This window comes from Punica granatum, chromosome 5, assembly GCF_007655135.1.
Source record: "Punica granatum isolate Tunisia-2019 chromosome 5, ASM765513v2, whole genome shotgun sequence".
Lineage (NCBI taxonomy): Eukaryota > Viridiplantae > Streptophyta > Magnoliopsida > Myrtales > Lythraceae > Punica > Punica granatum.
In genome coordinates, this window is record NC_045131.1 from 20,157,301 (window position 1) to 20,184,950 (window position 27,650).

The window sequence follows — 27,650 nt, forward strand, 5'->3', positions numbered from 1 at the left end:
GGAGTCGGTTCACTATCTTAGCGTTACAGTTCATCGAACCGTGATGGTTGATTCCCTACGTGAACCGAAACCACGAGTATCCAAGCTTACTCACCCTTTGGTAGCGATAGACCAACTTAACCGATCCAGCACTCGGACCTCTCGCTCACCGATCGGGGATCCTTACAAGGAGATGAATGAACATACAAATAGAATCCTCACAATGTTCTCTCGAACAATTACAAAGTATAACCGAATAAGTAAATGGATCCCGATCGGTTTGCATTGGGCCACTATTCCGCTCCTGCTCACCGTGTATTTTGAATAATGGATAAATAATTAAGGCAACGCGGGCTCAAAGAGCCGGGGGTCGGGTCCGATCGAACCGACGGTTTGCAGAAAAACGACTTGTTTCCATTGTAACCGTTGGATCGATCGAGCTCCCAGATGATATCTAAACACGTTTCACGCGCTCAATCCAAATCCACCTTCCACATAGGCCGTATTCGGAGTGTGACGGTGAATCGAGGCTAGATCCCATTCCAAACTCGGGTTGCACGCGCTCGGTGAGTTAAGAGGCGTTGGGCCTCGTGTTCGGTGATTTGGGGCGTTGGACCCCATGCAACACGTGACCTATGGGTTCGGACCCGAACCGCAATAAATCATCAAAAGCAAGAATAAAACAGAAGAAAACTGATATAACTGACACGATACAGAAAGCAACTGACAATTACTGATAAGTGTCGGTGAATACAAACGAGTTGTGTATTAGGCCGAATATACGTGATTTAATCAGTTATTATCCGTGGTTGATTGGCAAACAATGCATCTAACCTAGGCAAACATAGAGGGCGGGCTAGGATAAGGTTCTAAGCCAATTACATGTGTGTGTTTTTTTTATGACTCCCATTTAGTTAAGTGTCACTGTGGTTTCACCGAATTAGCCAAACTCATGTTTTGACTCTAGATTGGGATCTATATTCCCAACTATCCATTATCTAGGGTTCGATTAGGCCGAATGTACAATTAATCCGGTTGTTCGTGTTTTGCAACTGAAATAAAATGCTTCCCACCGAATCTACGATAGGAAGATGGAAACACCGAGAGTGGGCGGAATGGGTCGTGCAAATGAGACTCGCACCCGGACGGGCGGCCCTTTTCCGTCCATAGATCGAGGCGTTTCCGGCTTCCTAGCGCCTAGGGTATCGGTGAATCAAGGAATGACGGTTATGCCCTTGGATGATAAAATTGTGATGTTCGTATGTAAATTGGAGATTTGCGTCACACGAAGGAGTCTAAGAAGGATTCTCATGCCCCGACTCGGGCCGCCTCAATTCTATTCGTGTTACGTGTCTCGGTATTTTGAAATTGTGAATTTTAGTGAAAAAAGGGCATTCTCGCCGTTCCATAAATCATCGATGCGTTTATGAATTAGTAATCGGTTTATCCCATTATTTGGTCCAAATGATTTAGTTAACCGAATAAAGCGTCCCGTTTTCCCGTTTGTGGAATTCTTCAGTGATTATTGACTCATGTTGCGGTTATTATTTTAACAAGCGATGTCCAGACCTAACAAGTCTAATAAATAACAATCATGTAAATAACGATTAAAGAGAGACATAATTACAAACAATTCCAAAGGTCGTCTTTGGAAGGGCAGGAAGACCGACCGAGACTCCAAAAGAGGATAGGGAGGGTTCGGCCATCCCTCAAAAGTGATCGGCCGAACATTCCTTGACCCGGTTCGAGCCTCGGTGGGTCTTTCATGTCATTCCTAGCCGACCCTTGCATACATCAAACAGCACATATATGAAAACAACACATACTTCCCTAGACCGGGACCGACGCGATCACGGTTTACATGAATAAGCATACGAGACATGCAACACATCATTTCCACGAAATTAACGACAAGTTTAATTTATTTCATGATAACCTTGATGATAATACACGAGAATTATACGGCGTCAAGGAGGAAGAGCCCTAGGGCTTCGGGTGGTCCAAGGCAACTCACGGCCTCCATGGCAAGGAGGGTGGCCGTGGTCCTCTTGGAGCAACCGAATCCATCAAGGCCTCTTCCTCTTAGACTCCGAGCCAATCCCTTCACTTAACCACATCTCGGTCATGGCTAGGGACTTCCCACATATGGAGGCGATCTATTCCGGGAAGAGGAGACGGTTATGGACCCTAGGAGGCCATGGAGGCTCACGGCCCTCCTTCATGAGGTTCGGCCAAGAGGGTCCATGGTCTCCTCAAGTCCATATCGGTCTCCTTCTCTCGGATCCGACCCATCCCTAGCACTATGCATGCATATTAACATGACATGAAGACGTGGATAATAAGAAAGGTACGTTCAACGATGTATGGCATGCATGGAATGTCCGAGTCTAAGGGAAAAAACAACGTCTTGCATGCATTCCGGTTATTTCGAGCCTCATTCGCACTTCATACATATAAACATTGAAGATCCTAGCCTTTAAGTTGTGAAAGAACGTCACCTAGCCTCGGTGCACGAGGAGAAGAGTCGGGGACGTGGCCGTGGGAGTCGCAAGACTCGGCTTGAAGTCGCGGATGGGTGACCCGGGTAGAAGACAGCCGCGGCCAGTCGGGGAAAAACAAGTCGGCACGCTTGCTTCGGCCACGGCACGGTGCGAGGTCGGGTTCATTGGACTCCTAAGAGGCGGATCTACACGAGCACGGGCAGACCCGAGCGTGCCAAGGCCTGAACAAACCCGAAAATGTAAGAGAAAACTCGGTAAAAATGAGGAAAACCCGGTTTGAGAGAAACAGGTGAATGGCGGTTGTGCACGGTTGATCGGCCCTCGGACCGTGACCACCTCTTCACGGGAGAGAGTGAGGGTTGTGAGGAACCCTTTCAACGTGATGGCACGACTCGCCGAAGTCGTGGGAAGAAATGGCACGTGGCTTGCTCGGTGTGCAGGTCTAGGGAAGTCTCGGGACCCGAAAGTTCTCACGGCTGGAACGGGGTGTTGGAGGCCTCAAATCGAAAATCTAAGCCCGGAAATGGACTTAGGGGGTGGGAAATATGTAGGCTAGGAAGTTTGATGATTTTTGGCTTAAGTCGGGTCGGGTGGTTACCGGAATACCGGGTGGTTTTCTGGCGATTTTTAGCCGGTTTCGGCCTTGACACGGGCTGAACGGAAGTGAGGGAGAGGGCTGGAGCTTGAGAGGTTTTTTGGAGAGAGATTGGCTTGAGAGAGAAGGGGAATGGAGAAAAATGATTAGGCCTAATGGTGAAAGGGGCTTTATAGGCTAGGCTAATGGCCCGATTAAGAGAAGCTAAGTGCAGTTAGGGGGGGGGGATTAGTGGGCTGCCGAAATTAGAGGGGCATTGATGAGGGGAAAATGTCATGTTGAGTGTAGGGGAAGGCAAAGGAGGGTGATAGGTGTGATGGATGTGTAAGAGGAAGTGATGGATGTGTAAGAGGTGTAAGAAGATTTGAATTTTGTGGTGGGGGGGAGTTTGAGCCGCTGGCCATAGGGGCAAGCCGTGGCTTATTGCGGCTGAGCCGCGGCTTGAGGGTTTGAGCCGTGGCTTGGGGTTGAGCCGCGGCTTGGTGGCTTGGCTTGGCTGAGCTATGGGTCCCGTTCGATTGAAAGAAAAGCCGGAAAATGCTTGAAACCCGATTGAGCTTGCATCCGACCTCCGATGTCCAATTAATTTGAAAATTTGGAATGCTTGAACTACGAGAATTTGAACGAGCCCAATATCGCCATGCGTCGTGTGGACGAACGCTCGGGCGACTCGACGCCTCAAGAGTCGGTTTTGCCTCGTTTGGACATTCGGAGTGGAGTTTAGTGCCCCTCTACCCCCGATTGACCTTTGTGCATCCTTGCATTTGTTTTGGCGATCCTTTTGCCCCGCGAGTGATTGTTGGCTCGTCGTCCTCGGTCGGGGACCGTTGGCCCGGGAAGACCTAGGGACTTTGACCGGAATTTTCTCAGTGTGCCCTGAATGTCTTGAGGTGCTCGGGGATCGTTGTGAGGTGCCCGGAAATCGTTGCGATCTCTGTTTTCCGTGGAAATGCCCCGAAGGTTCGCCGGGAGACGTTCGTGCCTACTGAAACGTAGCTCGGGAGACCGAGTCGAGTTCCGGAAGGTTGTCTGAAGCTTGTTCCCCGGCCCTGGTGGTCCCTGGATGCCTGTAAGCCCATTTTGAGGGGCCGTTTGCTTGTCAGTGGGGCGAACCCCGGGAGCTCTGTCAGAAAAGGCGTCCGTGGGGGATCGGGGTGTCCTGGCTTAAGCAGGATGCCCCGGAAATGCACCTGGAAGTGTCATTGGTCACTTTGGCACTGAGAGGGATTTTTGGAGTCCCATATTGGGCACCTTTCGGTGCTTCGGTGACTCGATGATGAATAGTGCCACAGCGTCAGCTCCGTCGTTTCGGGGATTCCTTGTTCGTTCGTTCTTCTGATGGCTTTCCTCCGCTTTTCTCAGTGACCTAGCCCTTTCTCCTATTGCTCATGACCCCGTGCCCGCCTATTTGCCTCTGATTGCCGGGTGATGAATAGTGTCCAGGGCTTCGGTCGGGAATCCTCGTGTGGGAAGTCGGTGGGCCAAAATGGGGCGCTAACAGCTTGCCCCTCTTTGGTTGCATGCTCGGTTAGAGAATGTAGCCAAAGACCATGAGAGGCACCCTTTTGGTCCCGGCGGCTGCTTTTATTGTCGTTGTCTGTGGTAGCTCGCCCCCCCTGTCATGAGATAGTAGCATGAGTGGGATTTGGAGGATGTGAAGTAGTAGGTGAAGGGCCGAAGCCCGCGGAAAGTAGTAAAATGGACGCGAAGTCCGTGGACACGAAGTCCGAAAAGTAGTAAATTGTAAGTTTACGAAAAGTAGAGACACGGGTTTATGGGTCCGTGTGGTGCAAGGAGGTAAAAACACGGGCTTATGGGCCCATGCAGCAAAGTAAAGACAGGACTCGGCCCTGCAACGGGTGAAGACGGGACTCGGCCCTGCAGAAAAGTAATGATGGGACTTGGCCCTGCATAAAAGTAGTGATGGGACTTGGCCCTGCATAAAAGCAGTGATGGGACTCAGCCCTATAGAAAAGTAAAGACGGGACTCGGCCCTGCAGAATAGTGATGACGGGACTCGGCCCTGTAGAAAAATGATGATGGGACTTGGCCCTGCATGAAAGTGAAGATGGTGGGACTTGGCCCTACATAAGAGTGGTGGTGGGACTTGGCCCTGCATAAAAGCAAAGATGGGACTTGGCCCTACATAAAGGTAAAGATGGGGCTCGGCTCTGCAGAAGAGTAATGATGGGACTTGGCCCTGCATAAAAGTGAAGACGGGACTCGGCCTTGCAGAAAAGTGATGACGGGACTTGGCCCTGCATGAAAGTGAAGACGGGACTCGGCCCTGCATAAAAGTGAAGACGGGACTCGGCCCTGCATAAAAGTGAAGACGGGACTTGGCCCTGCATGAAAGTGAAGACGGGACTCGGCCCTGCATAAAAGTAAAGATGGGGCTCGGCCCTGCAGAAAAATGATGATGGGACTTGGCCCTGCATGAAAGTGAAGATGGTGGGACTTCGCTCTACATAAGAGTGGTGGTGGGACTTGGCCCTGCATAAAAGCAAAGATGGGACTCGGCCCTACATAAAAGTAAAGATGGGGCTCGGCCCTGCAGAAGAGTAATGATGGGACTTGGCCCTGCAGAATAGTGATAATGACGGGACTTGGCCCTGCATGAAAGTGAACGCCTACGTACCCCGTGAGACCGGGAATCAACGCCTGCCATGGTTCTAGCTGCTTGGCATCTGTGATCCTAACATCATTATCAAGTCATGGGATTACTAGCGATTTGTAAGCACAGGTAAAAGGAAGTGTTTGTGACGCATGCTCTTCCGTTTCGAGTCGCCTGGGCGACCCGTGGAGAGTTTTGATTTGGTGATGTGAATGGGGGTCCCGCTTTCAGAGGCCCCGATGCGAGGCCTCTGGGGCTCCTGTTGGCCTTGCATGGGCATATCGAGACGTTCTCAAAGGTGCCCAAGTGGCTCTATCGGTTGTTCGATGCGCCTGTGAGCTTAGGACCCTTCTCATCAAGGTGCCATAGGGCGGCTGCATTTGTAACCCGCATGGGGAATTTTTGTTCAAATTTGGTCAGACCTTGGTCTAGTCATTTCCAGAGTGTTATAACTAGACTCCCGGAAAGAAATGTCTAGGATTTTGGCTTTGTGGTAGCCGATTGAAGGGTGGCTGTGACCCATTTTGGAGTTGTGCAATGACGAAGAGAAAAGAGAAAGCTTGGGGAGCACGTTGCCCCAGGACTGAAAGGATACACGAGTTCACGCCTGCCGTGAGATGTACCCCCATTCTCTTCTGTCCTTCGGTTGGTGTTGGCTGTCTTGAACTGTTTGGATTGCGTGCTTGGTCGCCCGCTGTGCTTGAAGAAGAATCCGCCTTGGACGGTTGAGCTCGGTAGGAGAGCCGATCGGGGATCGTGTCGGAGTAGACAACCTGGCCATTTCCCTTGGGGATCCCTGGTCCGCGCAGTGTGCGAGAGCCTAGGGTGACTGTTTTGCTTATCTCTCATTTTACTCTTCTTTTGCTACGGTCACCCGCCTCGGGGCCGTACCTCTCAACCTAAAGGGGATGAACTCTCCTTTTACCACGACCGCCCGCCTCGGATTTTCAGTCGTGCCTCTCTTTTGCCCTAACTTTTGCCTAGGTCGCCCCGAGGGGTTTTCGACCTAGCGGGCTCGATTCTTTTGCCTCTCGAGTTTGTAAGGGCAAAGGGTTCGAATGATTCGACCTCCGAGTGCATTACGTTCTGTCTCCGTCGAGGTGTTGCGTCTGCTACTCTCCCCTTTTTGTCAGGGCTTGTTGATTTCTTTTCGAATTGGCGGTGCCAGAGTTTTATATCTCGGCGGTACCTTGTTTTGTTCATTGGCGGGTTTTTCCCGCATCTTTTCTCTCTCTCTTCATTGGCGGGTTTTTCCCGCTTCTTTTCGCTCTGTTTTTTTTTCCTTGCAGCTGGGGTTTGTATCGTGTCCCCATGTATTTGTTTACTTTTCCCGACTTTTTCGTTGTTGCAGGCGCTTTGATGCGCTTTGCCTCGTGGAGACTTGGTGTTTGTTCTTCATGCATTCGGAAGCCGAACTATGTGTTCTTCGTCCTTGCAATCTTTACAAGTGATTTCCCCTGTTGTCTAGAGAAAGAAAAATGCAAAATTGTCCTAGGGAGTGTGTGACCGAGGTTGTCCTGATACTTGCTATGGAAGATGCCCATTCTTGATGCGAATGACTAGGAGCATTCCAGTGTCATTTGTTGGAGTGACCCACTATGGCAACTTCAGGCGAACTTTAACCAGGGATGCCCTAGTGTACGTCGCTTGCCGAGGTCGTGCTGTCGCGAGCTTCAACCGGGGATGCCCCAGTGTACGTTGCTTGGATAGCCGGATGATGTCCGAGGTGGTCTCCATGTGAATGATGAATGCAAATGCCCCGATCTTCATTATTAATGTGACCTAAGGTGGGCGCCTTGTACAATCATCGTCCCCGATCGTGCTTGTGGCTCCAGCATCAGTTGTACGCCGGAGAGGTGTGCCCTCAAAGCCGATAGGCATGTTTGTTTGTCGATTGAGACGGTTGTGCTGAAGGCATACGGCTCATTCGGATGCTTCCGTCGTTAGCTTCATAGGGGGTACCTCCTTGTCGGGCCCTTCCCTACTGAAGTATAGGAAGAAAGACCCGATAGGAGTTCTCGAGGAGGTGTGAACCGGCGCATCGCTCTTCGCCCGCGACCGGCGTGTCCCTGTGAAGGATGACAAAGAGGATGATGCATTAGGCGATTATGAGGTGGAATATGCGGTAAGAAATGTAAGGTGGACCCATGGGAAATTCCTTCGTCCGGCGTGCGACCCATGGGGTGCCGCGCGTGGAGAACACTCAATTCCGGGAGTATAGTCATCGCCACCCTAGAGTAGGCCAGACTGTGTTTGTGAGCCGTATAGGTGTACTTTCCCCAATTGCGGGTTGGCATGCGCAGCCGTCTTAAGGAGGGCCGGAGGAGCCGAGTTCCATGAGGACAAACAAATCGAACAAATCCGACAAAACCAATAGGGCGTCCTGAGAACTGTCCTAATGCCCCTTTCTTGTCCGGAGTCCGCTTGGGAATGCATTTAGATAAATGTAAAGAGAGAGTTTAAGGAGGAGTATGTTTTTGCAAGGCGCATGGTTCTCCATCTGTTGGTTAGTATCCACTGCGGTGGGTGGGGTCGGCGTCTCAAAAGCGCAGCTCGGAATACACAAGTCGCTGTGTCGGTTGGCTGCGCTTGAGTGGAACCTAGCAATGAAAATAATTCTTTTCAGCAGGCGAAAGTGCTTGAAATAAATGAGGAGAAAGAATATACAGGTGCGACGATTTCAAAACATGCGAAGGTATTTTCATTAAGATCGGCATTCGAGTTACAACAAAAGTCCATCTTCCGCTGTGCGGCTCATAGTTTTGACCGTGCGCAGGGAACGCTTTTCGTAGGTAGTCTCATGGGGAAATCAACCCTTCCTCTTCGGCATTGTCCTTGCCCCTAGGGTAAATACCGATCAGATCGATAGCCGTGTCAGAGCTTGATCCATGGTCGGGGAGAGGGTTAGCCTGGACATTCGGTGGCTTGACTTCATTGAAAGAGAGTCGGTTCTTCTCAATCATCTCCTGTAATTTGCCCCGGAGGGTGTAACATTCGTCCGTAGTGTGCCCCGGAGCGCCCAATGGTATTCACAACGGAGATTCTGATCCTGATTCGCGGGATTGAACTGAGGATGAGGGGCCACGGGTCTAATTTCCTTAGCTGCCAGAAGTTAGCGATAGACTTATGACTGGGGAACCAGTAAAGGCGGGTATTGCGAACGCGGCCTAGCCTGCCCTCCTTGTCGGGGTTGCAAGTTTGGGGCTTGTTGAGCCGTTGGTGGAGCTCCTAAAGCTAGGGGCCCATTTGGAGATGCCCAATGAGGGGTCGACGTGTAATTGTGACCGTGTGGTTGCGGGGCCCGTGTCGGAGGGTAAGCCGGTGGCGCCGAGTAATTAATCGGCAGGGCCGAGTATTGCTGCTGGTACGGCATGGGCATTTGGTGTCCAAGGTTGACGGCATTAACGGACGCGTCTCTGCCCTTTTTGTTACCCGTTGGTGATGGCGCAGTAGTGGCATTCTTTGATGACTGCTCCTCCTTTCCGGTCGGTCCTTCTATCTTCCCAAGCTTAATGCCCATGTCAAGTTTCTTCCCAGCGTCGATCAGACTGGAGAATGAGGAAGTGTGGGCCAACAAATGCGAATAATACACTCCTCTTAGCGTGGAGTAGAACAGTTGGATCTGTTGCGCCTCGCTGATCGGAGGGATGTGCTTTGCTGCTTGAGTCCGCCATTTGGTAGTATACTCCTCAAACTTTTGGCCCCGCGCCATTTCTTTCGTGCTTAGCTCCAAAAGGGTGGGAGGCGTTTCTGCGCAATACCGGTACTGGTCGATGAACTTCCGAGAAAGGTCCTCCCACGTCGGGATGTCTTCGGCCTTCAGCGACATGAACCAATCGAGGGCCGATCCTGACAGGCTATCCTGGAAGGAGTGGATGGCAAATTCCTCGTATTCCCAATACTGCAGCATCTTCCCTCGGTAATGGCGGAGGTGATGGCGTGGATCCGTTGTGCCTTCATAGGTCTTGAACTCTAGAACCTTGAACTTCGGGGGTAGGCGCATGCCCGGGAATAGGCTACAGTCGCCATAGCAGGTGTCGGGACAAACATCATTCGCTTGCAGGGCCCGTATCGTTTCCTCTATTCGCTTCAACCTACGTTCCTGTTCGGCGTCGGCCTCGGGGAAGAAGTACGTCGGTGAGGCGAATTAGGCCGCATGGGTCGGTGTGCCCGGTTCGTGGAAGGTGGTGTTTATGGGAGGCGGTGCCTGGTAGGAGAGGCCGGTGTGAGGCTGTAGAGACAGAAAGGGAGGGAGCTCCGTGGCTTGAAAGTGAGTTGAAGCGGGTGCGTTGGACGTTGGGAAAACCGTCGGCGGAGGTATTGTGTAGGCCATAGCCGGGGCCGGTATGGAGATGGGCGGAGGTGCGGACAGAATGTGTTCCGAGGATAGGAAGGCTGCCGGTGGAAGAGGGACGGCCGTGGGGGCCGGTGGTGGCGGATATGGGCCGGTGACAGGATGAGCCATGGACGTGTGCAATGTTGGCGGCGGGGGTGCCTCCATATTCTCCGGGGCCTGAGTCGGCGGAATCCAGGGAGTCGGCTCAGTCATTGGCCCTTGTCCCGGCGGAGGTGTGGAACTCGAGGAGGCCCGGTTGGGTCCTCTGAGCAGGGCGAGCAGCTCTGCCATGTTAGTGGCCATTTGGTTGACCGTGCCCTCGAGGGCCGCAATGCGGGCTTGGTCATCGGTGGCGGCAGAGGTTGGTGAGACCGGTGGGAGAGGTGCCCTTGAAGGTGCCGGGGGCGGGAGATGCTTCGGAAGGTCGCCGGAGTATGCCGGGAGTACGCCTGCAGGAGTAAGAGGTGGCAGGGCGTGTGTCTGCGGTGGTTGAGAAAGGATCGGGACCGAAGGGTTGACTTCTTCGGAAATATCGACGTGATCTCCTTCCGCCATCCTGAGACGTTGACGAGTCGAGTAGCGGTGTGACGCCAGTTGTGATCACCTAGATTCCAAGAATGTGTAAGGACAAACACCGATAACTCGAATGATAAGTGCGGAATTATGTAAAATGCCAAAATGTATGAGATGCATGAGCTTTCAAAACACTAATGTCATTACATTGATTAGCTCCAAGTTCCATGATTTTACAAAATAGAACATTCGGAAGAAAAGAAAGGAACATAAATGTAAAGCCGACATCCCTTTGCGCTCGGTGGCCGCTCGAAAGTGGCGTGGGTCCGAGCGAGGGCAAAAATGAGTATGCCTACTAATCCTAAGGATGGGCGAGGTTGCACGCCCTCTTGTGCACTCGATCCAACTCCGCGTCCAAGCGGGCCATCTCCCGGTCTAAGGGTGCAACCCGAGCGCGTGCTCGAGTCAGCTGTGTCTGAACTTCCCTGTAGTCCGCGACCTCTGCGCGGGAGTCAACAAGCTCGCAACGGAGCCTATCCCGTTCCTCTCTGACGGCCCGTAGCTCCGCGTGCATGGCCGCTTGGATAGAACTCTCGGCTTCGGGGGCGAGGGTGGATGTAGCGCGGGGAGTCGGGGCGGCCTGAGGCCGTTGTGGTGGTGTCAATCCTTGCGGGTCGAACCGGGCCACGTATGCTGAGGTGGCAGAAAATGCTCGCTCCTCGTCGGTGGGGTGCTCGGGGAAGTACAGGCGCTGTATGGTGCTAGCATCCCGCTGACGGTGGATCTCCCGAATCTGTAAGAATCTATCGGGGGCCGTGGACGTGGAGTCGGCCCATTGGATGCGGAAAGGTAAGCGGTCCGCCTCAACGGGAATGTCCTGTAGGCCGCCGAGTTGTTTGATTACCCGGCCGGGAAATATGAGGGTGCTCCCCAAATGGCTGAGGAGGGGAACTCCCACGATTCCGGGACATCCCGTGATCATAGGGCCGCCGGGATTCCATCGGGCGACCCAAAGGAACCGTGAGGGCGTCAGCTCGCGCCAAAAGCGCCTCCATTCCGAGAAGCTGTGCTCGGGAGGTGGGATGACTGGCGCCAAGCGTTCGATCAGCGAGCGCTCGTCGGCGATGTAGGAGAACGGATGTGACGAGCAGAACGGGCTGATATGAGCTAGAAGCCAAATCTGTAGCAAGTGCGGGGATCCTCTCATTCTTCCGCGCCGAACCTCCCTAACATAGTCAAGAGACCGAACGGTCTCGGCTAACAAAGCCTCCACATAACTATGGCCTCCCACTGCTTGGAGGACGACTTGGGCTATAGCCTCGTCGATGAGGTTCGGCGAGTACGGGAACAGGAGCGTGCCAAAGACCAAGAGCAGGAATCCATGGCAAGCATCGCGCTGATAGGAAGCCGTAGTAGGTGTCATTGCGCGGAGGAGTGTCCAATCAGAGAGCCACGCAATCCTGATGCCTTGATCCCACCTCTGATGAAGCTCCTCGTGGATATCTTGAGTGGGTATGCGGAGAAGAGTGGAGAGTTGACCCTGGACGGTTGTGAACGGGTTGGGTCTGAATATGCCTTGGGTCGTGGGTGTGGGCCTCTGGATGAGTGCTGTGTACTCCTCGATCGTAGGAGCCAACTCTGTCCCCTGGAAGTTGAATACTGCGCGCTCGGGATCCCAAAATTCGGTGGCAGTCCTCAAGAAGATCCAGTCTACCGGAGTCTCGGTGAGCATGACCACGTCTCCGATGATGTCCTGGATGAATGCGTGGTCCACCGGTCGGAGAGTCCTCCAGATGCGCATGATGTCTTGCCTTGGCGGCGTGATTGCTTCGAGCCTAAAACCGGGAGCCGGGCGGTCCATCCTTACCTAGATGGAGGAGATGCCGGCTTAACGCTTTTAGAATCAAATCAATGTAATGTCCTAAGTCTTTTTCGAAAGGATGTATGCAGTGCGGAAAGATAAACTATAGTTGTGTTCTTTACAGTATACATCGCTTTTTCTTACAAAAACAACAAAAATGCCCGTCCTAAAAAAAACTACGGGCCGACTCAAGGACTCGACTTTGGGTCAGTTGACGGCATGGAGGTAAAATTGGTCCGGCATGACGGTCCCTGTGTATGCATGGTTTTCGGTGCTACTGGGAGAACCGCTAACTAGGGATGGGGGCTCCCGACTCAAGGGTGTGAATTCCTTGAAATCGAGCGAGGATCTTTGGGGGCCGGTTCGGTGGCATAGCCGACTCGATCCGTTCCCTTACTCGGAACCTCTGACTAACCTAGCTTCCTATATTGGTGCCCGTGAGATGTCGGACAAGGTACCTAAGAAGCTAGTATGATGTGCAATGCATGTGCGGAAAATAAAAGTGCGTAAAATAAATAAGCGGGAAAGGCGAAAAGCGGTAAATAAACAAGCAAGCAAGCAAACGGGATTGAGCCCGAACCCACTAAGTAGATCCCCAGTGGAGTCGCCAAGCTGTGCGCACCCGAATTTCATCTCGTCGGGGCACACATGCGCTTGCCTAAGCAAACGCGACTTGGGAGTGTCCACCTTCCCGGGGACGCGCGACGGACGCACGTGAGAAGGAGTCGCCACCTGCCATTTTACGACCCGAAGGTCGAGGGCTGGCAAGTTACCCGAGTCTAGGGGTACGGGGTACACCTAAATTCTAAGGCAATGGTCGTACGGAACCGGAAATTCCGAATTCGGGGGTTCTATTACGTGCAGGCCTATATCCCGCACCCCCTCTCGGTACTCTAGCTTGCTAGGCTTGCCATTTTTGTTTATTTACCGCGTGATTTAGAATTGCGCTCGACTCGCCCGTTTTGACACCGTAAATTCGATGAATTGATCAAGTTGGGTCAAGAGTCCGAAAGATGAGTAGGCTTGTGCATCTAGGAGTCGGTTCACTATCTTAGCGTTACAGTTCATCGAACCGTGATGGTTGATTCCCTGCGTGAACCGAAACCACGAGTATCCGAGCTTACTCACCCTTTGGTAGCGATAGACCAACTTAACCGATCCAGCACTCGGACCTCTCGTTCACCGATCGGGGATCCTTACAAGGAGATGAATGAACATACAAATAGAATCCTCACAATGTTCTCTCGAACAATTACAAAGTATAACCGAATAAGTAAATGGATCCCGATCGGTTTGCATTGGGCCACTATTCCGCTGCTGCTCACCGTGTATTTTGAATAACCGATAAATAAATAAAGGCAACGCGGGCTCAAAGAGCCGGGGGTCGGGTCCGATCGAACCGACGGTTTGCAGAAAAACGACTTGTTTCCATTGTAACCGTTGGATCGATCGAGCTCCCGGGTGATATCTAAACATGTTTCACGCGCTCAATCCAAATTCGCCTTCCACATAGGCCGTATTCGGAGTGTGACGGTGAATCGAGGCTAGATCCCATTCCGCACTCGGGTTGCACGCGCTCGGTGAGTTAAGAGGCGTTGGACCTCGTGTTCGGTGATTTGGGGCGTTGGACCCCATGCAACACGTGACCTATGGGTTCGGGCACGAACCGCAATAAATCATCAAAAGCAAGAATAAAACAGAAGAAAACTGATATAACTGACACGATACAGAAAGTAACTGACAATTACTGATAAGTGTCGGTGAATACAAACGAATTGTGTATTAGGCCGAATATACGTGATTTAATCAGTTATTATCCGTGGATGATTGGCAAACAATGCATCTAACCTAGGCAAACATAGAGGGCGGGCTAGGATAAGGTTCTAAGCCAATTACATGTGTGTGTTTGTTTTATGACTCTCATTCAGTTAAGTGTCACTGTGGTTTCACCGAATTAGCCAAACTCATGTTTTGACTCTAGATTGGGATCTATATTCCCAACTATCCATTATCTAGGGTTCGATTAGGCCGAATGTACGATTAATCCGGTTGTTCGTGTTTTGCAACTGAAATAAAGTGCTTCCCACCGAATCTACGATAGGAAGATGGAAACACCGAGAGTGGGCGGAATGGGTCGTGCGAATGAGACTCGCACCCGGACGGGTGGCCCTTTTCCGTCCATAGATCGAGGCGTTTCCGGCTTCCTAGCACCTAGGGTATCGGTGAATCAAGGAATGACGATTATGCCCTTGGATGATAAAATTGTGATGTTCGTGTGTAAATTGGAGATTTGCGTCACACGAAGGAGTCTAAGAAGGATTCTCATGCCCCGACTCGGGCCGCCTCAAATTGGGCCCGAACTCGAGTCAAGGCACGTGAGTACTCGCTAGACGTCAATTCTATTCGTGTTACGCGTCTCGGTATTTTGAAATTGTGAATTTGAGTGAAAAAAGGGCATTCTCGCCGTTCCATAAATCATCGATGCGTTTATGAATTAGTAATCGGTTTATCCCATTATTTGGTCCAAATGATTTAGTTAACCGAATAAAGCGTCCCGTTTTCCCGTTTGTGGAATTCTTCGGTGATTATTGACTCATGTTGCGGTTATGATTTTAACAAGCGATGTCCAGACCTAACAAGTCTAATAAATAACGATCATGTAGATAACGATTAAAGAGAGACATAATTACAAACAATTCCAAAGGTCGTCTTTGGAGGGGCAGGAAGGCCGAACGAGACTCCAAAAGAGGATAGGGAGGGTTCGGCCATCCCTCAAAAGTGATCGGCCGGCCATCCCTCAAAAGTGATCGGCCGAACATTCCTTGACCCGGTTCGAGCCTCGGTGGGTCTTTCATGTCATTCCTAACCGACCCTTGCATACATGAATAAGCATACGAGACATGCAACACATCATTTCCACGAAATTAACGACAAATTTAATTTATTTCATGATAACCTTGATGATAATACACGAGAATTATACGGCGTCAAGGAGGAAGAGCCCTAGGGCTTCGGGTGGTCCAAGGCAACTCACGGCCTCCATGGCAAGGAGGGTGGCCGTGGTCCTCTTGGAGCAACCGAATCCATCAAGGCCTCTTCCTCATAGACTCCGAGCCAATCCCTTCACTTAACCACATCTCGGTCATGGCTAGGGACTTCCCACATATGGAGGCGATCTATTCCGGGAAGAGGAGACGGTTATGGACCCTAGGAGGCCATGGAGGCTCACGGCCCTCCTTCATGAGGTTCGGCCAAGAGGGTCCATGGTCTCCTCAAGTCCATATCGGTCTCCTTCTCTCGGATCCGACCCATCCCTAGCACTATGCATGCATATTAACATGACATGAAGACGTGGATAATAAGAAAGGTACGTTCAACGATGTATGGCATGCATGGAATGTCCGGGTCTAAGGGAAAAAACAACGTCTTGCATGCATTCCGGTTATTTCGAGCCTCATTCGCACTTCATACATATAAACATTGAAGATCCTAGCCTTTAAGTTGTGAAAGAACGTCACCTAGCCTCGGTGCACGAGGAGAAGAGTCGGGGACGTGGCCGTGGGAGTCGCAAGACTCGGCTTGAAGTCGCGGATGGGTGACCCGGGTAGAAGACAGCCGCGGCCAGTCGGGGAAAAACAAGTCGGCACGCTTGCTTCGGCCACGGCACGGTGCGAGGTCGGGTTCATTGGACTCCTAAGAGGCGGATCTACACGAGCACGGGCAGACCCGAGCGTGCCAAGGCCTGAACAAACCCGAAAATGTAAGAGAAAACTCGGTAAAAATGAGGAAAACCCGGTTTGAGAGAAACAGGTGAATGGCGGTTGTGCACGGTTGATCGGCCCTCGGACCGTGACCACCTCTTCACGGGAGAGAGTGAGGGTTGTGAGGAACCCTTTCAACGTGATGGCACGACTCGCCGAAGTCGTGGGAAGAAATGGCACGTGGCTTGCTCGGTGTGCAGGTCTAGGGAAGTCTCGGGACCCGAAAGTTCTCACGGCTGGAACGGGGTGTTGGAGGCCTCAAATCGAAAATCTAAGCCCGGAAATGGACTTAGGGGGTGGGAAATATGTAGGCTAGGAAGTTTGATGATTTTTGGCTTAAGTCGGGTCGGGTGGTTACCGGAATACCGGGTGGTTTTCTGGCGATTTTAGCCGGTTTCGGCCTTGACACGGGCTGAACGGAAGTGAGGGAGAGGGCTGGAGCTTGAGAGGTTTTTTGGAGAGAGATTGGCTTGAGAGAGAAGGGGAATGGAGAAAAATGATTAGGCCTAATGGTGAAAGGGGCTTTATAGGCTAGGCTAATGGCCCGATTAAGAGAAGCTAAGTGCAGTTAGGGGGGGGGGATTAGTGGGCTGCCGAAATTAGAGGGGCATTGATGAGGGGAAAATGTCATGTTGAGTGTAGGGGAAGGCAAAGGAGGGTGATAGGTGTGATGGATGTGTAAGAGGTGTAAGAAGATTTGAATTTTGTGGTGGGGGGAAGTTTGAGCCGCCGGCCATAGGGGCAAGCCGTGGCTTATTGCGGCTGAGCCGCGGCTTGAGGGTTTGAGCCGTGGCTTGGGGTTGAGCCGCGGCTTGGTGGCTTGGCTTGGCTGAGCTATGGGTCCCGTTCGATTGAGAGAAAAGCCGGAAAATGCTTGAAACCCGATTGAGCTTGCATCCGACCTCCGATGTCCAATTAATTTGAAGATTTGGAATGCTTGAACTACGAGAATTTGAACGAGCCCAATATCGCCATGCGTCGTGTGGACGAACGCTCGGGCGACTCGACGCCTCAAGAGTCGGTTTTGCCTCGTTTGGACATTCGGAGTGGAGTTTAGTGCCCCTCTACCCCCGATTGACCTTTGTGCATCCTTGCATTTGTTTTGGCGATCCTTTTGCCCCGCGAGTGATTGTTGGCTCGTCGTCCTCGGTCGGGGACCGTTGGCCCGGGAAGACCTAGGGACTTTGACCGGAATTTTCTCAGTGTGCCCTGAATGTCTTGAGATGCTCGGGGATCGTTGTGAGGTGCCCGGAAATCGTTGCGATCTCTGTTTTCCGTGGAAATGCCCCGAAGGTTCGCTGGGAGACGTTCGTGCCCACTGAAACGTAGCTCGGGAGACCGAGTCGAGTTCCGGAAGGTTGTCTGAAGCTTGTTCCCCGGCCCTGGTGGTCCCTGGATGCCTGTAAGCCCGTTTTGAGGGGCCGTTTGCTTGTCAGTGGGGCGAACCCCGGGAGCTCTGTTAGAAAAGGCGTCCGTGGGGGATCGGGGTGTCCTGGCTTAAGCAGGATGCCCCGGAAATGCGCCCGGACGTGTCATTGGTCACTTTGGCACTGAGAGGGATTTTTGGAGTCCCATATTGGGCACCTTTCGGTGCTTCGGTGACTCGATGATGAATAGTGCCACAGTGTCAGCTCCGTCATTTCGGGGATTCCTTGTTCGTTCGTTCTTCTAATGGCTTTCCTCCGCTTTTCTCAGTGACCTAGCCCTTTCTCCTATTGCTCATGACCCCGTGCCCGCCTATTTGCCTCTGATTGCCGGGTGATGAATAGTGTCCCGGGCTTCGGTCGGGAATCCTCGTGTGGGAAGCCGGTGGGCCAAAATGGGACGCTGACAGACGTAACGAATGAAATAAAAACTAGTAACGACGCATGGGATTGCATGGCAACGTGGATCCGATAGAAAAAAAGGAACTTTCGTGCATTCGGATATTTTAAGGCACACGGAAACCTCATACAAGCAAAGATCGGAGGTCCTAACTCCTCTAAGTTGAAGATGTGCGTTACCTAGCCTCGATGCACGAGGAAAAGAGTCGGGGGAAGCGGCCGTGGGAGTCGCAAGACTCGGGTTGGACGTTACGGGTGAGTGACCCGGGTGAAGGTGCAGCTGCGCCAGTCTCGGGAAAATGGCTCGGCACGCTTGCTCCGGTCACGGCACGGTGCAAGGTCGGGCTCGTTGGACTCCTAAGAGGTGGATCTAGATGATCGTGGGCAGACCCGAACGTGCCAGGGCCTGGACAAACCCAAAAATGTGAGAGAAAGTTCGGTAAAACTATGAGGAACCCGGTAAGAGAGGAAGCGATGAAACGGTGGTTGTGCACGGTGGATCGGCCCTCGGATCGTGATCACCTCTTCACGAGAGAGGGTGAGGGTTGTGAAGAACCCTTTGAACGTGATGGCACGACTCGCCGAAGTCGTGGGGAGAAACGGCACGTCGTTAGGGCACGGTTGCACCCGGTTAGTGGTTTCGGGTCCCGATTCTTCGTGCGGCTGAAACGAGGTATTGGAGGCTTCAAATCGAAAATCTAAGCCCGGAAATGGACTTAGGGGGTGGAAAATATGTAGGCTAGGGAGTTTGGTGATTTTTGGTTTGAGTCGGGTTGGGTGGTTACCGGGATACCGGGTGGTTTTCCGGCGATTTTGGCCGGTTTTGGCCTTGGCATGGGGCGGACGAATGAATGGGAATGGGCTGGAGTTTGAGAGGATTTTAGAGGGAGATTGGCTTGAGAGAGAAGAAGAATGGAGAAGTGATTAAACTTAATGGTAGGGCTTATGAAGGGGAGCTTAATGAAGCAATTAGGGGAAGTTAATTGTGCTTAGGAGGGTTAAGTGTGGGCTGCCGAAAATATCAAGAGGGTTAGGGTGGGGTTTTGTGAGTGGAAGGTTGATGGGAGTTGATGGGTGTGATAGGAAGTGATAGATGTAAGAGGGAAATTTGAATTTGTGGTGAGGGGAGCTTCGAAGGATTGAGCCGCCGGCCCTAGGGGGATTAGCCGTGGCTTGAGCGGTCAATTCGGAGCCATGGGTTTGAGCCGTGGCTTGGGGTTGAGCCGCGGCTTGACGGCTTGGCTTGGCTGAGCTGTGGGCCCCATTCGATTGAGAGAAAAGCCGGAAAATGCTTGAAACTTGATTGAGCTTGCATCCGATCTCCGATGTCCCATTAATTTGTAGATTTGGAATGCTTGAATGACGAGGATTTGAACGAGTCTAACATCGCCATGCGTCGTGTGAATGAACGTTCGGGCGACTCAGCATCTCGAGAGTCGGTTTTGCCCTGTTTGGACGTTCGGAGCGGAGTTTAATATCCCCCGGTCCCCGATTGCTCTTTGTGCATCCTAACATTCATTTTGGCGATCCTTTTGCCTCGTGGGGGATCGTTGGCTCGTCGCCCTCGGTCGAGGGCCGTTGGCCCGAGAAGACCTAGGGACTTTGACCGGGGTTTTCTCAGTGTTCTCTGAATGTCTTGAGGTGCTCGGGGCTCGTTGCGAGGTGCTCGGGGATCGTTGTGATCTCTGTTCTTCGTGGACGTGCCCCGAAGGCTCGCCGGGAGACGTTCGTGACCACTGAAACGTCCCCCGGGAAACCGAGTCGAGTTCCGGAAGGTCATCTGAAGCTTGTTCCCCGACCCTGGTGGTCCAAGGGTGCCTGTAGACCCGTTTTGGGGGGCCGTCTGCTTGTCAGTGGAGCGGGCCCCAGGAGCTCTGTCAGAAAAGGCGTCCGTGAGGGATCGGGGTGTCTCGGCTTAAGCAGGATGCCCCGGAAATGCGCCCGGACGTGTCGTTGGTCACTTTGGCACTGGGAGGGATTTTTGGAGTCCCATATTGGGCACCTTTCGGTGCTTCGGTGACTCGATGATGAATAGTGCCACAGTGCCAACCTCGTCGTTTTGGGGATTCCTTGTTCGTTCGTTCTTCTGATGGCTTTCCTCCGCTTTTCTCAGTGACCTAGCTCTTTCTCCTATTGCTCATGACCCCGTGCCCGCCTATTTGCCTCTGATTGCCGGGTGATGAATAGTGTCCCGGGCTTCGGTCGGGAATCCTCATGTGGGAATCTGGTGGGCCAAAATGGGGTGCTGACAGCTTGCCCCTCTTTGGTTGCATGCTCGGTTAGAGGATGTAGCCAAAGACCATGAGAGGCACCCTTTTGGTCCCGGCGGCCGCTTCTATCGCCGTTCTCTGTGGTAGCTCGCCCCCCCCTGTCAAGAGATAGTAGCGTGAGCGGGATTTGTGAAGTGGTAGGTGAAGGGCCGAAGCCCGCAGAAAGCAGTAAAATGGACGAGAAGTCCGGAAAGCAGTAAATGTGGACGCGAAGTCCGGAAAGCAATAAAATGGACGCGAAGTCCGAGGACGCGAAGTCCTGAAAGCAGTAAAGTGGACGCGGAGTCCGTGGACGCGAAGTCCAGAAAGCAGTAAAGTGGACGCGAAGTCCAGAAAGCAATAAACCGGACACGAAGTCCGGGGACGCGAAGTCCCGAAAGCAGTAAACCGGACACGAAGTCCGGGGACGCGAAGTCCTGAAAGCAGTAAACCGGACACGAAGTCTGGGGACGCGAAGTCCTGAAAGCAGTAGACCGGACACGAAGTCCGAGGACGCGAAGTCCTGAAAGCAGTGAATCGAACGCGAAGTCCGGGGACGCGAAGTCCTAAAAGCAGTGAACCGGACGCGAAGTCCGGGGAAGCGAAGTCCTGAAAGCAGTGAACCGGACGCGAAGTCCTGAAAGCAGTAAACCGGACACGAAGTCCGGGGAAGCGAAGTCCTGAAAGCATTGAACCGGACGCGAAGTCCGGGGACGCGAAGTCCTGAAAGCAATAAAGTGTGCAGAGTGTAAGGGAAGGTAAGGGCGGGGAAGGATACTAGGCGGTATGTGGGGGACGTCGGCAGGGACAGATTGTCCCATTCCAAGTCGAGCTTGTCATTTGTTGTTTCCTTGAGCTAGGGTCAAGAGGATTCTTTGTCATGCCCTCCATTCAGTTCGAAGCCCTGATCTGTTGCGCAAGCCAATCACGTATTCGTCAAGAAGGAGATGCCCCTTGGGATTCCCAATCACACTTGTGCACGGAGACAGGGAAACCTACAAAGGATGTCAGTTGCGCCTAATCGGCAGGACGGGGTTTATGTATGAGGAATCCATGTAAAGATGTGTCGGGGATTTGATATCGGTGACCATTGCAGGGTGGTCGTGTCCCTATCGGAGAATGGCTTTTTCTGAAACGGGTAGCCCATAGAATATGTGCATAAAGGTAAAAGGAGGGATCTTATGGGATCCTCCAAGTCAAGGATACGTTGATTCGACCCCCATTTCGAAGCGAGTCTCGAGCCTGGAGAGTCGAAGAGAGTTTGCTTGCGTCGGAGAGTGCCGAACCACTACTTGGTGTAGCTTCACAGGGAAAGTGTCGATTTTCTTTCGTGGTCGAGCCGACATTGTCCCCTAACTTTTGCTTAGGCCGCGGGATGGGCAACAGTCTAGCGGGGTATTTTATTTGATTTTTCTCACATGAATGCTCACCTTTTGCTACGATCCCCCATGTTTGGGTGGGATCGCACCCCTCGGGTCCTCTAACTTTTGCCTAGGCCGCTTCGAAGAGGTTTTCGACCTAGCGAGGAAGTGACTTGTGCTCTCCTTTTGCCGCGACCCCCCTTTGCGGGATTTTAAGTCGTGCCACTCGTTCCCTAGCTTTTGCCTAGGCCGCCTCGAAGAGGTTTTCGACCTAGCGGGAAAATTTATTTTTTTCTCTCAAGTCAGCTTAGTATTGGGCAGATTGTGGGAATTGAAGCTCGTCCACGGAAATAGAAATGTCTTACAATGAAAGGGGCACGGAGCCCGGAGAATAAAGAATATACAAGTGCTCACGGATAATACTTCTTAATGGCGTCAGCGTTGACGGGAAGGGCATTTTCAGTGCCGTCCATGTCGCTCAAGATGACCGCTCCTCCGGAGAAAACCTCTTTGACGACGAAGGGGCCGTCGTATTTGTACTAGAACTTCCCTCGAGAGTCAGGCGTGACGTGTAGGACTTTCCTCAAAACGAGGTCGCCGGGGTTGAAATCGCGGTGGCGGACTCTTGCGTTGAAGGCTCGAGCCATTCTTTGTTGATAGCACTGTCCGTGGCATAGCGCTTTCAGCCTCTTCTCATCAATGAAATTCAACTGTTCGTATCGCTGATTTGCCCATTCTGCTTCTTCAAGTTCGGCCTCGGCAAGAATCCTCATGTAAGGGATCTCCACTTCGATTGGGAGGACGGCCTCCATGCCATATGTGCGCACCCGAATTTCATCTAGTCGGGGCACGCATGCGCGAAGCCTATGCAACACGGCTTGGGAGTGTCCACCTTCTTGGGGACGCGCGACGGACGCACATGAGAAGGAGTCGCCACTTACTGTTTACGATCCGTAGGTCGAGGGCCGTTGAGTTCCCCGGGTCTAGGGCTACGGGGGTACACCTAAATGCTAAGGCAATGGTCGTACGGAACCGGAAATTTCGAATTCGGGGGTTCTATTACGTGCGGGCCTATATCCCTCACGCCCTTTCGGTACTCTAGCTTGCTAGGCTTGCCATTTTGTTTATTTACCGGGTGATACAGAGTTGCGCTCGACTCGCCCGTTTTGACACCGTAAATTCGATGAATTGATCAAGTTGGGCCAAGAGTCCGAAAGATGAGTAGGCTTGTGCATCGAGGAGTCGGTTCACTATCTTAGCGTTACAGTTCATCGAACCGTGATGTCGATTCCCTGCGTGAATCGAAACCACGAGTATCCGAGCTTACTGACCCTTTGGTGGCGATAGACCAACTTAACCGATCCAGCACTCGGGCCTCTCGCTCACCGATCGGGGATCCTTACAAGGAGATGAATGAACATACAAATAGAATCCTCACAATGTTCTCTCGAACAATTACAAAGTATAACCGAATAAGTAAATGGATCCCGATCGGTTTGCATTGGGCCACTATTCCGCTCCAGCTCACCATGTATTTTGAATAACCGATAAGTGAATTAAGGCAATGCGGGCTCAAGAAGCCGGGGGTCGGGTCCGATCGATCCAACGGTTTGCGGGAGAATCGGTTGATTCCCACTGTAACCGTTGGGCCGATCGAGCTCCCGGGTGATATCTAGATCCGTTTCACACGCCCAATCCAAATTGCCTTCCACATAGGCCGCGTTCGGAGTGTAACGGTGAATCGAGGCTAGATCCCATTCCGCACTCGGGTTGCGCGCGCTCGGTGAATTAGGAGGCGTTGGACCTCGTGTTCGGTGGTTTGGGGCATTGGACCCCGTGTAACACATAACCTATGGGCTCAGGCCCGAATCGTGACAAATCAGTAAAAGCAAGAATAAAACAGAAGAAAACTGATAAAACTGATGAAATACAGACAACAACTGATAAGTATCGGTGAATACAGACAAGTTGTGTATTAGGCCGAATGTACGTGATTTAATCAGTTATTAACCGGGGTTGGTTAGCAAACAATGTATCTAACCTAGACAAACATAGATGGTGGATTAGAATAGGGTTCTAAGCCAATTACATGTGTGTGTTTGTTTTAGGACTCTTATTCAGTGAGGTGACACTGCGGTTTCACCGAATTCGCCAAACTCGTGTTTTGACTCTAGGTTGGAATCTATCATTCTGCTTATCCATTATCTGATGTTTGATTAAGCCAAATGCATGGTTAATCCGGTTTTTCGTGTTCTGTAACTGAAATAAAATGCTCACCATCGAATCTACGATAGGAAGATAGAAACACCGAAAGTGAACGGAATGGGCCGTACGAATGAAACTCGCACCCGAACGGGTTGCCCGTTTCTTTCATAGATCGAAGTGTTTCCAACTCCCTAACGCCTAGGGTATCGGTGAATCACAGAATGACGATTATGCCCTTGGATGATAAAATTGCAATGTTCGTGTATAAATTGGAGATCGCGTCACACGAAGAAGTCCAAGGAGGACTCGCGCGTCTTGACTCGAGCCGCCTCAAATCGGGCCCGGACTCAAGTCATAGCACGCGAGTACTCGTTAGACGTCTATTCTATTCGTGTTACGTGTCTCGGTATTTTGAAATTGTGAGCTTTTAATGGAAAAGGGCATTCTCGCCGTTCCGTAAATCATCGATGCGTTTATGAATTAATAATCAATTTGTCCAATTATTTAATCCAAGTGGTTTAATTAACCGAATGATACGTCTCGTTTGTTCCTCTTCGTGACGTTATTTGGTGGTAATCATTGTTCCATTTCATGGTTACAATTTCATTAGATAATCATCCGGGTCTAACATGCCTAACACGTAATTTAGACTCATCCATCAATTAAAGAGGAATATAACCACAAACAATTCCAAAGACCGATTCTAAAATGATAATAGAGACCGATCCTCACTCAAAGGGGGTCCCGAAGCTTTCGGCCATCCCCTAGGGATAGTTGGCCGAATGCCCTTCGACCCGCTATGAGTGTTGATGGGCTTCCATATCAGCTTTTGACCGCCCCTTTGCATGCAACATGTAACGTCCCCATGAGATTAACACCTCTTATTATATCAATGTTGACACGATCCTCATTATACAAATGACCGCATAATACAATTACGAACGACATATTCAAGGAATCAAACGAATGACATTGACTCGTTTAGGGGTAAACCGGAAAATCAAGCACGGGAAACGCACGACCTCATGGTATAATGAGTCCCAAGGTCTCGGATGGGTCAAGGGTCCCCACGGCCCCATCACAAAGGGGATGGCCGTGAGCTCTTTGGCACAACCGAGCCCTCTAAGGCCTCTTCTCCCTAGATTTCGAACTTTTCCCGTCATGCAATCACATTTCACTCGCCATTAGAGACATTACGACCATGGAAATTGTCAAATCGGGGAGGATGAGAGGGTCATGGACCCCAGGGAGCCAAAAGAGGCTCAAGGCCCCCCTTTGTGAGGTTCGGCCGAGAGGCTCAAGGACTCCCTCGGGTCTATGGCGGTCTCATCCTCACGGATTCGGACCATTTCACGTTATACATGCATGCTTATACGACATATGATCGTGAAAAAAGGGTGAAGTACGTGACTATGCATGGCTTGCATGGAGAACCCGGATCTAAGGGAAAAATGACGTTTTCATGCATCTCGTTTCTTTAGATCATATTAACATCTCATACAAGCAAATGACGAGGGTCCTAGCTTCTCTAAGTCATAGAAGAATGTTACCTAGCCTCGATACACGAGGAAGGGAGTCGGGGAAGTGGCCTCTAGAGTCGCAAGACTTGGTTTGAGTGTCACTGGTGGGTGACCCGGGTGACAGTGCAGCTGCGGCGATCTCTGGAATACGGCTCGGCACGCTTCATCCGGTCACGGCACGGTGCACGGTCGGGCTTGTTGGACTCCTAAGAGGCGGATCTAGGTGACCGTGGGCAGACCCGAACGTGCCAAGGCCTAAACAAACTCGAAAATGTGAGAGAAAATTCGGTAAAAAGTGAGACGAGCCCGGTAAAAAGCAAACGGGTGAACGATGGTTGTGCACGGTGGATCGGCCCTCGGACCGTGACCACCTCTTCACGGGGAAGGGAGAGGGTTGTGAGGAACCCTTTGAACGTGATGGCACGACTCGCCGAGGTTGTGGGGCGAAATGGCATGCGTAGAGGTCCGGTTGGCCCCTGGTGACCCGCGGGACCCGATTCTTCCTTCGGCTGGAACGGGATGTTGGGGACCTCAAATCGAAAATCTAAGCCCGGAAATGGACTTAGGGGGTGGGAAATATGTAGGCTAGGAAGTTTGATGATTTTTGGCTTAAGTCGGGTCGGGTGGTTACTGGAATACCGGGTGGTTTTCCGGCGGTTTTGGCCGGTTTCGGCCTTGGCTTGGGGAGGACGAATGGATGGGAGTGGGCTGGAGTTGAGAGGATTTTAGAGGGAGATTGGCTTGAGAGAGAAAGAGAAAATGGAGAAGTGTTTAAGTTTAATGGTGCTAGAGGCTTTATAGGAGTGGCTAACGGCTTGATTAGGGGAGTTTAATCACGGTTTAAGGGCCTAAGCTAGGGCTGCCGAAAATATCTAGGGAATTAGGGTGGGGTTTGTGAGTGGAGGTTTGATGGGAGTTGATGGAAAGAGATGGGAGTTGATGGATGGACGTAAGTGTGTAAGAGGGATTTGAAATGGGTGGTGGAGGGAAGAGGAGAAGGGTTGGAGCCGCCGGATTTGGGGAATAGCCACGGCTGATTTCGGCTGAGCCGTGGCTTGGGGACGAGCCGTGGCTATTGAGGTTGAGCCATGGCTTGATGGCTCGGCTTGGCTGAGTTGTGGGTCCCATTCGACTGAGAGAAAAGCCAGAAAATGCTTGAAACTTGATTGAGCTCGTATCCGACCCCCGATGTCCAATTAAATTGAAGATTTGGAATGCTTGAACGACGAGATTTTGAATGAGCCTAATGTCGTCATGCGTCGTATAAACGAACGTTCGGACGACTCGGCGCCTCGAGAGTCGGTTTTGCCCTGTTTGGACGTTCGGGGCGGAGTTTAGTGTCCCCCAGTCCCTGATTGCTCTTTGTGCATCCTAACACTCGTTTTGGCGATCCTTTTGCCCCGTGGGGGATCGTTGGCTCGTCGCCCTCGGGCGAGGACCGTAGGCCCGGGAAGACCTAGGGACTTGTGACCGGGATTTTCTCAGTGTTCCCTGAATGTCTTGAGGTGCTCAGGGTTCGTTGTGAGGTGCTCGGGGATCGTTGTGATCTCTGTTCCTCGTGGACGTGCCCCGAAGGCTCGCCGGGGGACGTTCATGACCACTGAAACGTCCCTCGGGAAAACGAGTCGAGTTCCGGAAGGTCATCTGAAGCTTGTTCCTCGACCTTGGTGGTCCCTGGGTGCCTGTAGACCCGTTTAGGGGGGTCGTCTGCTTGTCAGTGGAGCGGGCCCCGGGAGCTCTGTCAGAAAAGGCGTCCGTGAGACATCAGGGTGTCCCGGCTCATGTGGCTTGCCCCGAAAACCCATCCAGACGTGTCATTGGTCACTTTGGCACTGAGAGGGATTTTTAGAGTCCCATATTGGGCACCCTTCGGTGCTTCGGTGACTCGGTGATGAATAGTGCCACAGTGCCAGCTCCGTCGTTTTGGGGATTCCTTGTTCGTTCGCTCTTCTGATGGCTTTCCTCCGCTTTTCTCAGTGACCTAGCTCTTCTCCCTTTGTTCATGACCCCGTGCCCGCCTATTTGCCTCTGATTGTCGGGTGATGAATAGTGCCCCGGGCTTCGGTCGGGAATACTCGTGTGGGAAGCCGGTGGGCCAAAATGGGGTGCTGACAGCTTGCCCCTCTTTGGTTGCGTGCTCGATGAGAGGAGGTAACCAAATATCATGAGAAGCGCCCCTTTTGGTCCCGGCAACCGCTCCCGTCGTCACTCTCTGTGGTAGCTCGCCTCTCCTGCCATAAGACAATAGCCTGATCGAGATTTAGAGGGTGTGAAGTGGTAGGTGAGGGGCCGGAGCCCGCAGAAAGCAGTAAAGTGGATGCAAAGTCCGGAA